The following is a 15,107-nucleotide window of genomic DNA, read 5'->3' on the forward strand; positions in this document are numbered from 1 at the left end:
TATGGGGCTGTCCTGGTTTGAGCCCCATGGTCAACATTGAGCACCCCTGCTGTAGAATATGTCAGGTTATTTCTTTCAAGAAATAATTCAGCTGCAACTTACAATGCCGATAGGACGTAAGCAAAATTTAACATGACTCCTTTTTTTTTTTTTTGGTCCATTTGCCTGGAAAAGCCATGTAGGACATGATAGAACCATACTGTGACCCTGGGGATTGAATGAGATATACTCTTTTCAGATTTAAAATGCATACACAAAACAAACACTGCCTCCGTATATCTTTAACAAGGATGTGAAAAAATAAAAGTGTCGCAGAGAAAGTGTGTTTCTGGAGCCAGCGTGAGGTGTGCTTGACGAGCCTGTGTCTGATACAAATTGACAAGGCAGCAACATGGCTCCATGTGTCACCCTCCCTGCAGCACTGCCTCCAGCTACACACACCTCCCAGGAGAACCGCAACCTGACAAAACCCATCACGCCTCCCTGCTTCAATTAGCAATCTGGAAAATCAATAAATACATCTTTATTTCTCTGCTAGCTCCGTTCCTCTTGCTTCCCAGGAATCCAATCAGCAGCATTTTCCACTTTGTTTAGACAAATCTATCTGGGAGTCAGGGGAATGGTTCAGCAGAGTCACACTGCCGTTCAATATTCAGGAGTCACTGAAGCTCCTCACTGGCATTCAAGCACACACCCAAACTGAACACTTCTCAGTAACATGGGGCTCACTTGCTATCCCAATCAATCTGAACTTATGCTGGATTTTCAGCACCCCCTACTGATCAAACTCCCCCATCACAGCCATGAAGACCTATAGGACCAGCTGCTCCACCAACGGAAACGGCGATACGGTTAGAAATCACCCAGGCCCAGAGATTAACAAGCAGCAACCCAGAAGTGATTAAAAACCAGACTGTCTCTTAAAAACTCTTGAGATAGGGATAATATTTGGGGTATTGGGCCAGCTGTACTAATAGAGATGTATGTTGCTCCAGTATATACATTGGGGAATTGTTAGGAGCCCACGCCCTTCACATACGTGTTGCAAGCCTAGTGGGCCCCTTGACATCAACAACAGTGCCCCGCAAGGAAGCAGGAAGATATAATGAGAACTCTGCCAATTATCAAAAACGATTGAAGAAAAACAATGAAAGAAGTGCTTCTACCATAATTCATTCAATACTCACGTACAGAAGCTTTCTCCATTGCCTTCATGATTAATGAGCCCCAGCACACAGTAGAAAGCATTTCATGCTGAGACCCCTGCATAGCTCCCTTTTTTCTTGAAATCTGGCAAGGAGAGGATCCAGGAATCTCAATCACGCAGAAAGTATTCTTCTGGGCTAAAGGGGTGGTGAAGATCAAGGGGCAACGCATTCCAAGCAAGTTGTTGCATTTACTCAACCAATATTAAAGAATAGTAACGAGCCTGGCTTGTGGATATTGCATTTGAATGTGTGTTTTTTGGAATGCATTGTCTGTCTGCACTTTGACAGGCTATTCCTTGATGCACTGTTAATATTTAATGTAATACACATTCTGCCATAGCTGAACCATCTTAGAAGACATTTCCATACAGATTTTGTGCCCGCCCCTTGACAATAGCTGGGAAATTATTGGAAATGACAACTCTCAAGACTTCAAACTGTATGCATCTACCAAAACATTATCCTTATCCACTACACTGGGGTCATTGTAAACCACTTATTGTCTTCAACATTCAAACCCTTATGGCTGGTTTCACAGATTGGCAATACGTCTGAAACACCGTACCTACAGTAGGATAATATTAGGCAGTCTGTTGTTGGAGGTAATTGGAATCTTCCATCAAAAAACAAAATAAAACATCATTTGACAATGGGAACGCTTTGAGAATGTATTCAAACAACTGAAATAAACAAGGCGTCAGGTTGATTCATTGTTAACAGCATGTTTACCATGGTGCTAAATTATAAAAGAGCTGGTTTGGTCAGAAACAGTGTAATCCCCATAAGACAACCTTAAACATTTGATAACCAAGACAAACGTTTCTGCTAATACCGCAGTATTAGTAATTGAGTTTTCATCAATGCCTTGGAACATTCAAACATCAGCAACAGTAGCTTGTGAGTTCAGTTCGACTGAAGCCAGGTCGCTAATCCCGTAACCATAAAAAGCACTGTCTACTGAAGCACAGCATGTGATTCAATAAATACCAACAAACTGTGCTGCTGAAAGCAAGTTAAGTCTAAGATTTGTACTTTCTCGGCATTCTGTCAGCCAATGCAAGTTCACCCAGCGACAGAGACAATGAACTGTAATTAATCACGTTCTGAGATAACAACAACAAAATGATATACTAAGCATGCATTTCTAATTTGTTATAACAACAACAGCAGCGTTAAGAATGCATGCTGAATATTTCTGGAGGAAAAATGCAGCACTTTTAGTGTACTTTTAGATGAATTCCATTAAGAACCTGCACAGCAGAGAGAGAGAGAGAAAGAGAGAGACAGCGAGACAGCGAGATAGGGAGAATATAGGAATGTCAGAAAATACATTTTAAAAATAGCTTGCTAACCTTTATCTTTAAAAAAAGAAATACATACTGTATAGTACAGCAAAAAAACCTGCCTGCATCTTAAATGGAGGAAAGGTTACCTCACAACAATACAGTATATTAAAAAAAAATGATACAAAAATCCCATGTACATAGTTTTCTATGGAATGTTTAGACAAGCTTGACCTTCAGTAAGAACTGGAATTTAAAAAGGGCCAGCAGCTGGTAAGTAAGGAGGTGGGTGATGGAGGCAAAAGGAAATGAAAAGTGTAGGATGACTGAGGCTGTGAGGGACAGTGTGTTCAAAGTCTATCAAGAGGTACGGAGCTTCTATGTGTACACTCTGATTCTATCTAGCTGGTAAGCAGCTCCCATACCAGTAGACATATTTTCTCCCTCAGGCAACCTCAAACATCTGATTACAAAGACTAACTTTTCAGCCAATGCTTTATCGTCCATAGCTTTGAACGCTCAAACACAGGCAGCAACAGTATCCCGGTTAGCTCCGTTCAACTGGCTTTGCTTGACTCAGCATTGCGCTCCCTAGCGAGTGGTATATCTAAATGATCTATCTTCTGTAAATTAAGACTTCACCCATCCATGGCCCAGGTCAGGAAGCTGAGATTTGCAAGAACCAGCTCAACCAACATTTCTCACAATGTCAGTTGTGATGAAAATGTTTTGTGGCAACTTTACACTGTGGTGTGACAGAAAGTCTGCCTGGCTTTTAGTTTAATAGGTATCTTTTGAAAGAAGATGCTTTTTCAAGGCGGACTAATGCAGCCTTCAGCTCCGCGGACAGCATCTGGGGTGGGGGGGGGAGGAAAGTGGCATTCAGAGCTGTCAGCATGACTGCACCGTCCAAGCCACTGCAGCTAGTTATTGTGTAATCCCTTGACATATTGAAAATGCCACGCATCTCCAGCTTCCCTCCTCATGTCTGAATGTCAGGTAGAACCATCGCCCTATCAATCAGGGAGCTGGGGAGAAATCGCTTGAGCCTGGTCTTAGAAGGTACCAGACTAAATCACAGCCTCCCAACAGAACAACAGGCTCTTTCAATTAAACTAAATCCAATGCAGTTACTCTTGCTTCCCCAGTGGAATCCAAGGAGTTAGCTTTTCCAGTAACTGACAGGCCACCTAAACCAGGAATGGCAGTCCGGTTGTGCTGTTACTTACATATTGTGTGTCATTTTTGCAAAGCTCAATGTGTGGGATATTTCCAATGTTGTACTTATTTATTGTAGCAAAACACTTCATCAGGTTGATATTATAGATAGATAGATAGATAGATAGATAGATAGATAGATAGATAATGTACAATATACAGGAAAAAAGGTAAATAAATGGATACATGTGCAATACCACGATGCTTGAAGGTTTAAATACAAAGGAACAGTACATCGTTACAGCATTAACTATGTAGTAAATGACATCACAAACACATTAAAAGATTTAAATAGCAATACATGAGTGTAGTAACCATGGCATCAATAGCCTAGAAGTACCTCCACTGTCTGTTTTCAAACACACTTTCCCTTGTTAAAGGTATGTTAAATACACTGCAAACATTGGGAAGGTGGCTTTCTGAGCAAAAACACACACACACACATTTTATATATATATATATATGCGTGTGTGTGTGTATGTTTCTAAAATCTGGATAAGACACTTGAAATAAAAAAAACAGTTAAAAACATTTCGAAAAGGGTCCAGCAGATAGTTATTGATTAAAAGCAGACAAAATACAATTTTACAATGTACATGGCAAAAATGACACAGACGGGCATGAAAAAGGTCACATACATACCAGTGGCACTAATCAATGCTTGCAAATTGCAAGGCTCAGAGGCTTGGCTACAGTTGATCTCAGATATTTGTAATGAGATACTTAAAGGCAGGCAACGAGGGGGCTGTTTTAAAAGTATTCAGGTCATTCACTTGCATCGTAAACGGTTCATTGGACAGCTCTATATAAATGCAAGTGCAATGCTGTTGTAATTATTGACTAAACAGGTCCACTGAAACAAAGGAGTGCTTCATACACTTTAATTTTAAACACTGATCACAGGCTTCTATTCAGCCTTCTAATCCTATGCTTTTAGAAAATAAATGTATCTGTTGCTTTACACATAATAATGGGGCATAATATTTCAAAATCACCATCACAACTTTTCACTGAAGAGCTTGTTCAATTACTTGTAGTTTTCTGCTCCGCCAGCACTTTTCCCCTCATTCTATCTCTCTCTATGCCCTCTGCATAACAGCACAAAGAGAATAAAACAGTTCCGATTTATTTTACTGTTACAATACAAGCAAGTACAGAAAAAAGAATGGATAAATATTCATCAAGGTGTATTAAAGTGCCGTATGCGGAATAATGGATAACGTGTTAAAAAAAGTGACACGAAGGAAACGATTTTCAAAATGTGCAAACACGCTCATTTTAAATGAGAAAAAAAAAAGTTGCATGGAATATAAATGTAGCGATTTAAATAATATACCATACATGTGTTTTGATGTTCGCTGAATTTTGGGTAGTTTTCTAGGTTGATAGGATCATTTTTAATTAAGTTGAATGTCATATTCACTACAATTATTTAAACTATGGCCCTTTTCTTTCTGGTTTATAGTAAATGTGAAAGTAACATATTGGTGTAACGGGTTAGATATAGAGACAGAGAGATAGATTACAAGATGGCATGCACTGCTGCAGTTAGCTATCGTTGGATTGTCTTTATTTTGCAAAAGGCAGGTGTTTATACCCAAGAGTCTGGCCAGACCAGTTAGTTAATTAATCTTGCAGTTTTATTTGCTCATTGAGTTCAGACAGAGACTTCAAAGCACCACTCAATTCAAAACTCAAGCTAACATTTCAATCACGACATTAACCCAAGCCAAGTCTGGTAACAGGCAGTGTAAAGTCTACCTGTACTGTACCCAACAGAACGCCACGCACAGTGAACACTACTGTTACCCGCTTCAGCAGAACCACTCTCAAGAAAGGCAAAGAACACGGGCACTAGAGAAGAAATTCTGACTTCCAATCACAACACATTTAACAGGACAGAAAAGTACTGCCATTTTAATGCATGTTTTGCTTGGCTCAGTCACCAGGGAAGCAGGTAATAAACCAGAATGACCCTTCCTTGTGCTGAGTTGCATGCAGGTGTCAGGGCAGAAAGTGTAGGTATATTACTTCAGTAGCAACGCCCCAGCTGATTAATGAACGAGGGCAAACGAATCAGGGCTGTGTTTCAAGACACAACTTTAAATGCTACAATACAGTCTCTATTGTAGTGGCTTCCCTGAGGAAATCACCTCCCATATTAAACACCACCAGAATCTGTACTTTGAAGAGTTTTTTTGTGCTTTTAAATTTGAAGAATGTCAAAACCTTTAAGCTTTATATTATAAAGCAAAAACAAAAACAAAAAACCCAGAAACCCATTCCTTCAAGGTTACCTGTACATTTTTCATCAAACTGTCAGACAGAGTTGGTATTTCAGAAACATGTTGAACTTGTGACACCTGTCTCTCTGAATAACCAAATGCCAATCAACAGGAGGATTATGAGCTGCTGGAATCCTTAATAACTTCATAAATGCCACTCTTGTCAAATGTGAAATGAATCAGGTATTTAAGATGACCAAAGAACTATGACAAGATGTGAGTGAATTACTTTTGAATTTCTCACTACTTCAAAAGGCAGGAGTTAGTTTGTGCCAGATTGCACCGGATCCCAGAGATCGGCATGCAGCTACCGACATCAACAACAATATGGCATGAAACCCCGCTCCACAAGCAAATTAGAAGATCAGGTACCTTTTGGGTTACAAATTAACCCCTGTTCAAAAGTACAAGCAAAATGTGTTTAGCATGGTCAACAGTGTTAGCACTTTAGTTAAAGGATCAGTTACAAACAATTATTACTACTGCATCTATAAATGAGTTATAACGGATGCTATTAGATAGTCAATACATGTACTAGGCAATAGGAATACATATTTATAAATATCTATGGTATAAACAGGATGCTAAATGTTATTGTGATAAAACACATATTCCTTGTTCTTAACCCGCAATCTGTATAGATGTTTATAGAAATGGATCTGAGAACTGAAAGTGTGACCAGAGTAGTTAATACTGATTGGGCATCTATTGGGGTGCGAGAAAACTTTTGAAAACAACACAGTTCATATTGTTTTAAAAACACAATTAGAAAGCTTAAAAAAAGTTAAACGAGTCAAGAGTCTGTGGACTCTTATCCCAGCAATGCTGGTTAACATCTGTAGATCGCAGGGAAGGTTTGGCTGTGCTAATAACAGAGGCAGGCAAAATGATAGCTTGTCAAATTGAGATGCACAACTTGGGATTTGAAACATCTGGGCTGCAGAAGCCCGAGTCTTATCGAGTCAGCGATTCCGCAAGATTAGCCGTAGTAAAGTGTTTAAACGAGCAGAGCTGGTCTCTGCTGTTATAAATCATGATTCTGTAACCCATTAAAATCAAACCACAGAATAAGGCTAGACAATGCACAGCGGCATGGATCTTCATCAATGCTATTGTCACAGCCTGCTCCCTTTGCATCAAAAATAATTCAACTCATTGACTGACGAGACTTCATACATTATGTATTTATTTAATTTATTTTTTTTACATTTCTCTTCATTTTAAAATAGAAGAGGGTTCAGTCTCATTTCATATTTAAAATGGAACAATTGCAATGGGAATCAATTTGAATGAATTTTATTGTACCGTGGGAAAAAATAAAAAAAACTCTCCAAATACGTTATATTAATAATGGTAAGATCACACTGATGAGCAGCACTACTACTTTTTTTTTTTTTTTAAAGAAAGCTTCTCGATCCTCATGGGTCATCCATTCTCAGAGGTCACCATTTCCGTGAAGGTGGAACAGTCCTTTGGTTTGGTCTTTTGATGGGATGTAAGCAAGCCGAATGCTCCGGCGCATCAGAATGTGAGACAAGGCGTAAACTAATGTCCTCGAAGGCACTGCCCCTCTGGGAGAATAGAAGCAGCTTTGACAGCCCCGACAGCAGGTCACCTTCCCAGAGAAGGTTACTGGGGAGTCTCTCTGAAGAACCCTCCAAAACAGGTCAGGAGGTTACCTTCAGCACCAAAAAGCTAGACCCGTCGTATCTCGTCAACTCAAAGAGGACATTATGGGACCAATGTGGCTCAGAACTACCTCGATCCACTATTAAACAACCAAATGGCTAACATGCAAAAAGCATGCACATTGCTGCAATCTATTGATTCTGCAACTGGCCTGTCTTGTTATTGATTTCTAAAAGGTGGCCCATTGTGAAATTTAAATTAAGAACTGCCCTGCAGCGTGGATTTTAAAAACCTTGGTAAATGAATCTACTATGCCTTGAGAATAAGTCAGAGTACATTTATCGAGACTCAGAACTGAAGTCTTCTTCAGACTTTTAAAATGCACGTTTCCCCTTCTGTACTTTGGTAGAGAGTTATTCATTACTGAAGGACAAGGCTTTGAAAATTACAACAAGTGTTGCTGCCTCTCTATTATTAGTTTTATACACAACTCTTCTATTCTTCTCTGCAAAAACAGATTTTGTCTTGCACTTGCTTCAGAAATAGGGTTCATAGAGCCACCAAGAATCAAAATACCTGAAAGCAATATAAAATAAAGAAACCTTTCATGAAACACATGCATTTCACCCTGTTGCCCATCAATCATACAAGATGTTTATAACACCACCTACATGAACGAATGCAAACTATAATGAAAACCAGCAACTCCATAGTAGCCAGAATGGCTATAAACTAGAAATGGCTCCTGGGTAATCAAAGGTATTTGATTTTCTCAGCTCAAATCATGTCAGATATTGAGCACAATGACCATGTCAAGCATTCATAACTGTATTGATTTTTTTTTTTGTTGTTGAAATATGCATGTAAACGTCAGTGTCATTTCATTTGCACATTCTGCTTTGTGACATTGTCATCTTGTACCTTTGAAAAGATTATATCGATTGCACTAAAAGCTCTAATCTGATTTGAAAAAAGCTGATCTGACACAGCAGCTATCAGTCAGATTAATGTCTGGATCAGTTGTTCACATAGGGGGGAAAAAAATGAACAAGGACATTTGAAAAGGCATGCAATATCTCATCTCCAATCAGCGCTGTTTAATATAGGGTGGGACTGAGGCACCAGCAAGTCAAGAATTTTACCTCAGTGCTGGTGTCTGAACTGAGATACTAATGTTAAATTTTGGGGTTTCCAATGTGTATTATTTACACAACTGCATGACTGTTTCAAATGTTTTTTTCATATTTAGTGCTTTACTAAATCAGGAGGATTTCAAATTGAGATATTAATAAAAAATTAATTTTAAGTTAATATAGCCCTTACTGGTACACACAATTACTGTGGGAACCCCAAAGGATTGTTTAAAGATTCCCTTAGTATGTTTCTCCCCCACAATGCAGAAAGGACAGGCTGTTAACCAGTGAAACTCTATGCATGGCTGGGCAGTGATAGCCAATTATAGTACACAGTACTTTGACAAATGATGTGGGGCTGGAGCTGTAATTAGGATCCAAGAATGGGGTTTCATTGCAAAGAACTGCAGGTTCTTTCAGCAGGGTCTCGGAGTGTGCAATTTGCGTTGATTTAAATTCTGCTCATTATAGCAGGCCTACTGTATGTGTATACGAGCAAACGATCTGCTTAAAATTGTAAAACACAGCGTGTTTGTGCTCCCAACCATGCAAATGCACACGCACACACACACACACACACACACACACACACACACACACACACACACACACACACACGCACACACACACACACACACACACACACACACACACACACACACACACACACACACGTTTGCATTCTTATATTTGTGGGGACTTCTCATTGACTCACTATATTTCTATTTACTATTTATTTACTAACTTCAAATCAGACAAAACTCCACACAGAGTGAAAGTCAACAAAAAACTAAATATTTTGGCACTTTTTTTTTTTTTTTTTTAAGGCATATTTAGTTACTAAAAACATGTTTTACAAAGTGGGGACGTCCTCACAACATTGTTACTATCTTTGTGGGGACATTTTCTCAGATTTTGTCTGCACATTGATAGTAATACCTTCCCATACCTGCCCAGACACACACACACACACACACCAAGCCACTCATTCATTTCATTGAAAGTATTGCAGGCTTTGAGATTAATTTACAATTGAGGGCCAACTGTAAATACTTGCTTCAAAATAATTACAATTTCAACCTTTAGAAAGTGATGCAACCCTTAGCGAAGACAGGACCTTAGCCTTTTAATTCATTAGAATCTCAAATAATGAAATGTTTTTTTTAATGCCATGTTGTTTTTATGTTGTTGTTTGCTAGAGCTATGCAAAACGGTTTACGTCATATCAATTGTTATTAACTCAACTGTACAGATTAGTAATGCAAGGATAACTTTCCAGGTCTTAACCCAAGGAAATTATTAACTATATGACCAACAGTGCCTCAAAATACAACAGAGAACTTCAATCGATTATTGTATCTTAATTTGTGATGATCCTCTCCCTCATCAATACGTCAGTGTCTAGAGGGGCTCTCAGAGAGCATACCGTGTTATTATTTAATAATGTTGTGATAATCCCTAAAAAACACAAACCAACAGCACAGAACCTTGTGCTGCAGTGTTGAGAGATGAACAATGTTCACAGCAAAAACAACGCACACAATTCAACATTCAGAACCTGGTAGCTCTTACACAGCAACAATCCCACAGACAATACAGGGGTAAGGATAATGGAGCAGCCCATGTTAATAAATACCTACATGACTGAACCCCTATGTGCCAGATCAGCTGAAGGGAATTAAATCCCAGTCACATACTGTACCACGTTGGAGTGCTAATAGAGAAAGCAGGTCATGAAGTACAGTCCTTCAGGGATAGTTCTACCGAGCAGAAGCCTAAAATAAACTTTGATTTGACAGATACAAAATAAACCCCACTTGATCGCTGGCTGTTCTTCCTTGACGTTCTTCCTCATTCTCCATGCATTCCGTCGCTGCGCTGCAGTATCCAAAGGCAGGTGGCTGTTAATGTAAAGCATATGGTGGCTGTTACAGAAAAAAAAACCTTGAGGAATTAGGAGTACCTGGGACTGAACAGCTTGAAGATGGAGATCCATGATGGCTCCAAGAGCCACTCCAAGATGCTTTCTTTCTGTTTGTTTGCTCAGCAAGCCCCTGAAAACTGCATTCTCCAAAGTAGTAGCAATTTGATTGATCACGCTGCAATAGAAGTATCATGCAGCAGCTGTCTTTTCTTATTTTTTGAGTCTGCAGTGTTTTTACTTTTACTTTGTGTAGCGATAGAAGAGGTGCTACGCAATATTACAGTAAAACCTTAATAAGCCAGTCTTTGAATTCACAAACACCCGATATCTGCCACGTTGTGCAAAACGTACTTCTGTACGTCTCATTACTAGTATATATATATACATACATATATATATATATATATATATATATATATATATATACATATATATATATATATATATACATACATACATATATATACATATATACATACATATATATATATACACATATATACATACACACACACATACACACACACTTAAATAGATTGGATAATAGATAATTTAGTAGTCTTGAAATAGAAAGGTACGATATCCCATTGCATATCCCTCTAAAGAGCATCGTTTCATTTAGAAATGTCTGACTGCATGCCTCTCATATGATGCATGCCTTTTACTGTTTTTTTTATGACTACAGGTGTGGTCTCTCAGAGGAGGAGAACAATCAAACGTAGCTGAGCTGACATCTTCTTATAGGAAGATACAGTATACAATAAATAATTCTCTTGTTGGAAACTATATATAATGCGCACAAAAGTCTGATTTACAAGAGAAAAAATTATTTTGCATTGACTTTCTCTTGCATTGAAAGAGCAAGCAACTCAGAGCACTGTGACTTTGTGCCTTTGTGCCTTTGTTGTCTCTTTTCCACAGTTCCAGAGCATTTCAAATCACATCCCATTACATCAAATACCATTCTAACAGGTGTGCAGGTCTCCGTGACCTGGGAAATGGTTATTGTAATCCTCAGTTAAGGGTGAGAGACTACAGATTATCACTACTTGGAGGGAGGATATGTACTACATGCAATTCTGTTATTACAAAGACAGAACGGCATGCATTTATCAAAGCTATTTTCCATGTCAAATTAATTCAACCAAACAGAATGATGTAGTTTGGACAGTGTACAGCGTAGCTACAGCTTTGTTAATGTAACTGCAATTTTGCAGTTGTCGATTTACTGCATTATGTTCAAGGGTCAGTAGCAGGTCACATGTGCTGTGTATTTAGGAGTTATATGTAGCACTGCGTTACCATCTGATTTAAAGCCATGCCCTAAATTTGCAGTGACTTCAATTCCAATCCAGGCTCCTCTGGAAATATTCCAGCAGTGCCCCCTGTTGCTGTCGCAAAGCTGCATAGTCACCTGGACACACAGGCTGGTAAAATAACTGCTGCACTCAAAACAAAACATCATGCAGTGAAGTATAAAATAACTCCTGCATTCAAAACAAAACACCATGCAGCGAGGTATAAAATAACCCTTGCATCTGAAACAAAAACACCATGCAGCGAGGTATAAAATAACCCTTGCATCTGAAACAAAAACACCATGCAGCGAGGTATAAAATAACCCTTGCATCTGAAACAAAACATCATGCAGCGAGGTATAAAAATGCAGTGTTGAATATACGCCGTCTTCATGGAATAAACTGGTTTCACGGCTCTCTATTGCTTTGGAAAGTTAACAACTGCCCACATTCAACCACTACTGTGTACTGTATCCTTCACATTGCTGTGGTTGTACTGTAGTGTGTATTGAGAGAGAGAGAGAGTAGCTTCAATTGTATTTTTTATTGATTCTTAACATTTCTGTTTTCTTTTTTATGATGAATACATCGTTGTGGTTCTGATCTCTGCTGCTCCAGTGTTGCAGCTTCATTGTTCTCTATATCTGCCATTTCCTGGCTCTGGGCTTCCTTTGTGCTTTCCTGCGGATCATAAGTGCTGGACGTCCTCATGCCATACAATCAAGTCATGACAACGAGACCTTTCAACTCCGACCCCACATGCTCAATGTGCATACATATACATTGAGAGAGAGAGAGAGGCCAGACAAAAATCAAAGCTAGCACAAAGCAGATGCACTCAATATAGGAGAAACAGACCACAACCACTCAGAATGATCACAAGTAACAAAAATGAAATTCAGTTACCTTTTTACAATGCCTTTTCGGTTCATGCAATTAACTCAGTGAAAGTGATAAGCAGTATTTATTTGATTTCGGTTGCGTTTCATTTTTTGCAGCAATGAAAATGTAAACAGTGGAATGCAAAATGAGGCCAGAACCAAGCAAGCCTGGTAAATGCCACTCAAGCAGATACTGACAAATCTGAAGGATCAGGTCAGGGGTGCCACCAGTATCCATGGAAACACAGACACGTGGAGATGCCACAGTCTCTTGTGTGGTGCTCAACAGTCCCACCATTCATAATTCATTCTGCAGCCTTTAGAAAGCACCTACACGCTACAGTATGTGCTTCGTTAGTATTGATTGAGAATGTAAATCAAGCATTTCATTTTCAAAGCGAGATCTAAGATTGAAAACGACACCATCTAAACACAGGTTTCAGAGAAGTAACAAAACTTCAAGACTGCTTATACCTGGACAGCCATCCCAAAACCCAAAGGATTGTTTCTTAGGACATATGTGGTAGATCATACAGGCCCATTTGTTAAGTTTATTAATAATACACGAGAAAGGCGCTATGGTTACTCACCCTTGTTCATTTGCACACAGCAATTGTGTGCAGTTATAAAATCCTTACATTGAGAAGGCAGGTATCCAATGTAACAGGTGAGAGAGAGAGGCAACATTATATTGTTTCGTAACAATATTATACAGGTCATTTTGAAATCTATATTATTATTATTATTATTTATTTTTTAGCAGACGCCCTTATCCAGGGCGACTTACAATTGTTACAAGATATCACATTATACAGATTCACATTATTTTACATACATTATACAGATATCACATTATTTTACATACAATTCCCCATTTATACAGTTGGGTTTTTACTGGAGCAATCTAGGTAAAGTACCTTGCCCAAGGGTACAACAGCAGTGTCCCCCACTGGGGATTGAACCCACAACCCTCCGGTCAGGAGTCCAGAGCCCTAACCAGCACTCCACACTGCTGCCCTAAAGGTGTTTAAATGAAAAGGAAACAGATTCAAACTTTTATAAACGCTAACCGTGGACATATGAATGTGACAACATTGTGCCTGCTTCATTTCTTTTCTTTTTGGTATATGATCAAAGAATCTACTTCTTTATATGTGAATACTAAAGGGCAATACCAAGCTGATCCCAGGACTTGATTGAAGTCGATAAAATCATAAATGGTAGAGACAAATTTAACCCAAGACACTACTTCAAATGTAGCACAAAGAGGCATACAAGGAAGCTTTCCTGAAGACCATAATAATAATTTATTTCTTAGCAGACGCCCTTATCCAGGGCGACTTACAAGATATCACATTATTTTTACATACAATTACCCATTTACACAGTTGGGTTTTTACTGGAGCAATCTAGGCAAAGTACCTTGCTCAAGGGTACAGCAGCAGTGTCCCCACCGGCGATTGAACCCATAACCCTCCGGTCAAGAGTCCAGAGCCCTAACCACTACTCCACACTGCTGCCCTATAGATATCTATAGTACTCTATCTATCTATCTATCTATAATATATATAGATCTATCTATCTATCTATCTATATCTATATATCTAGTATATATATAGTATATATGTAGATAGATAGATAGATATAGATATAGATATATATCTGTGCCTATATACACACACACACACACACACATATGTATATATATATATATATATATATATATATATATATATATCCTGGACCGGCAGAAGGCTTGTGCAGTTTAGTAAATATAACTATGCACATCACAGCATACCAGTTCATCTGTCCTGGCCTTGGATATATGCCTCTAATTTTACTATGACTTATTTCCATATCAGACACTGAAGCTATTTTAATTAGTTATAGTGTGGTTGATTTTTTTGCAAAGCAACTTCCTGCTGAAACAAACAAACCAAAAAAAAAAAAAAGATTAAAAAACGCCCCAGTTATTTTTCCTGGTGTGCCAAAACAAATCCACATGTACATGAAGATATTTGTTTCTTTGGGTGACATTCAATCTGACACACTCCTTTCATGTCACCCAAGCCGAGCGTGTCCGTTTATTACTCTGGTCCAGGTTGAATTCAGCCTGCTTCTTATCTTAAAAGGAAAACAATCAGTCTGGGATGTCACATTGATGGTGCGGCGCGGATATCTCCCAGCATCACCCCTGACAGGCTTGTCACAAGCAGGACTGCTGCTGTCGCCAAACGGCTCTGGAGTG

At 38.8% G+C, this 15,107-nt stretch overlaps 1 protein-coding gene across 4 annotated transcripts in view; it reads right to left on the reverse strand.

The window, feature by feature from the left end:
* LOC117413326 (netrin receptor UNC5A-like) overlaps positions 1–15,107 on the reverse strand; it is a 111,271-nt gene that overhangs the window by 66,899 nt on the left and 29,265 nt on the right. The window lies entirely within an intron of this gene.

The sequence above is a fragment of the Acipenser ruthenus genome, chromosome 23, assembly GCF_902713425.1.
Source record: "Acipenser ruthenus chromosome 23, fAciRut3.2 maternal haplotype, whole genome shotgun sequence".
NCBI classification, from domain to species: Eukaryota; Metazoa; Chordata; class Actinopteri; order Acipenseriformes; family Acipenseridae; genus Acipenser; species Acipenser ruthenus.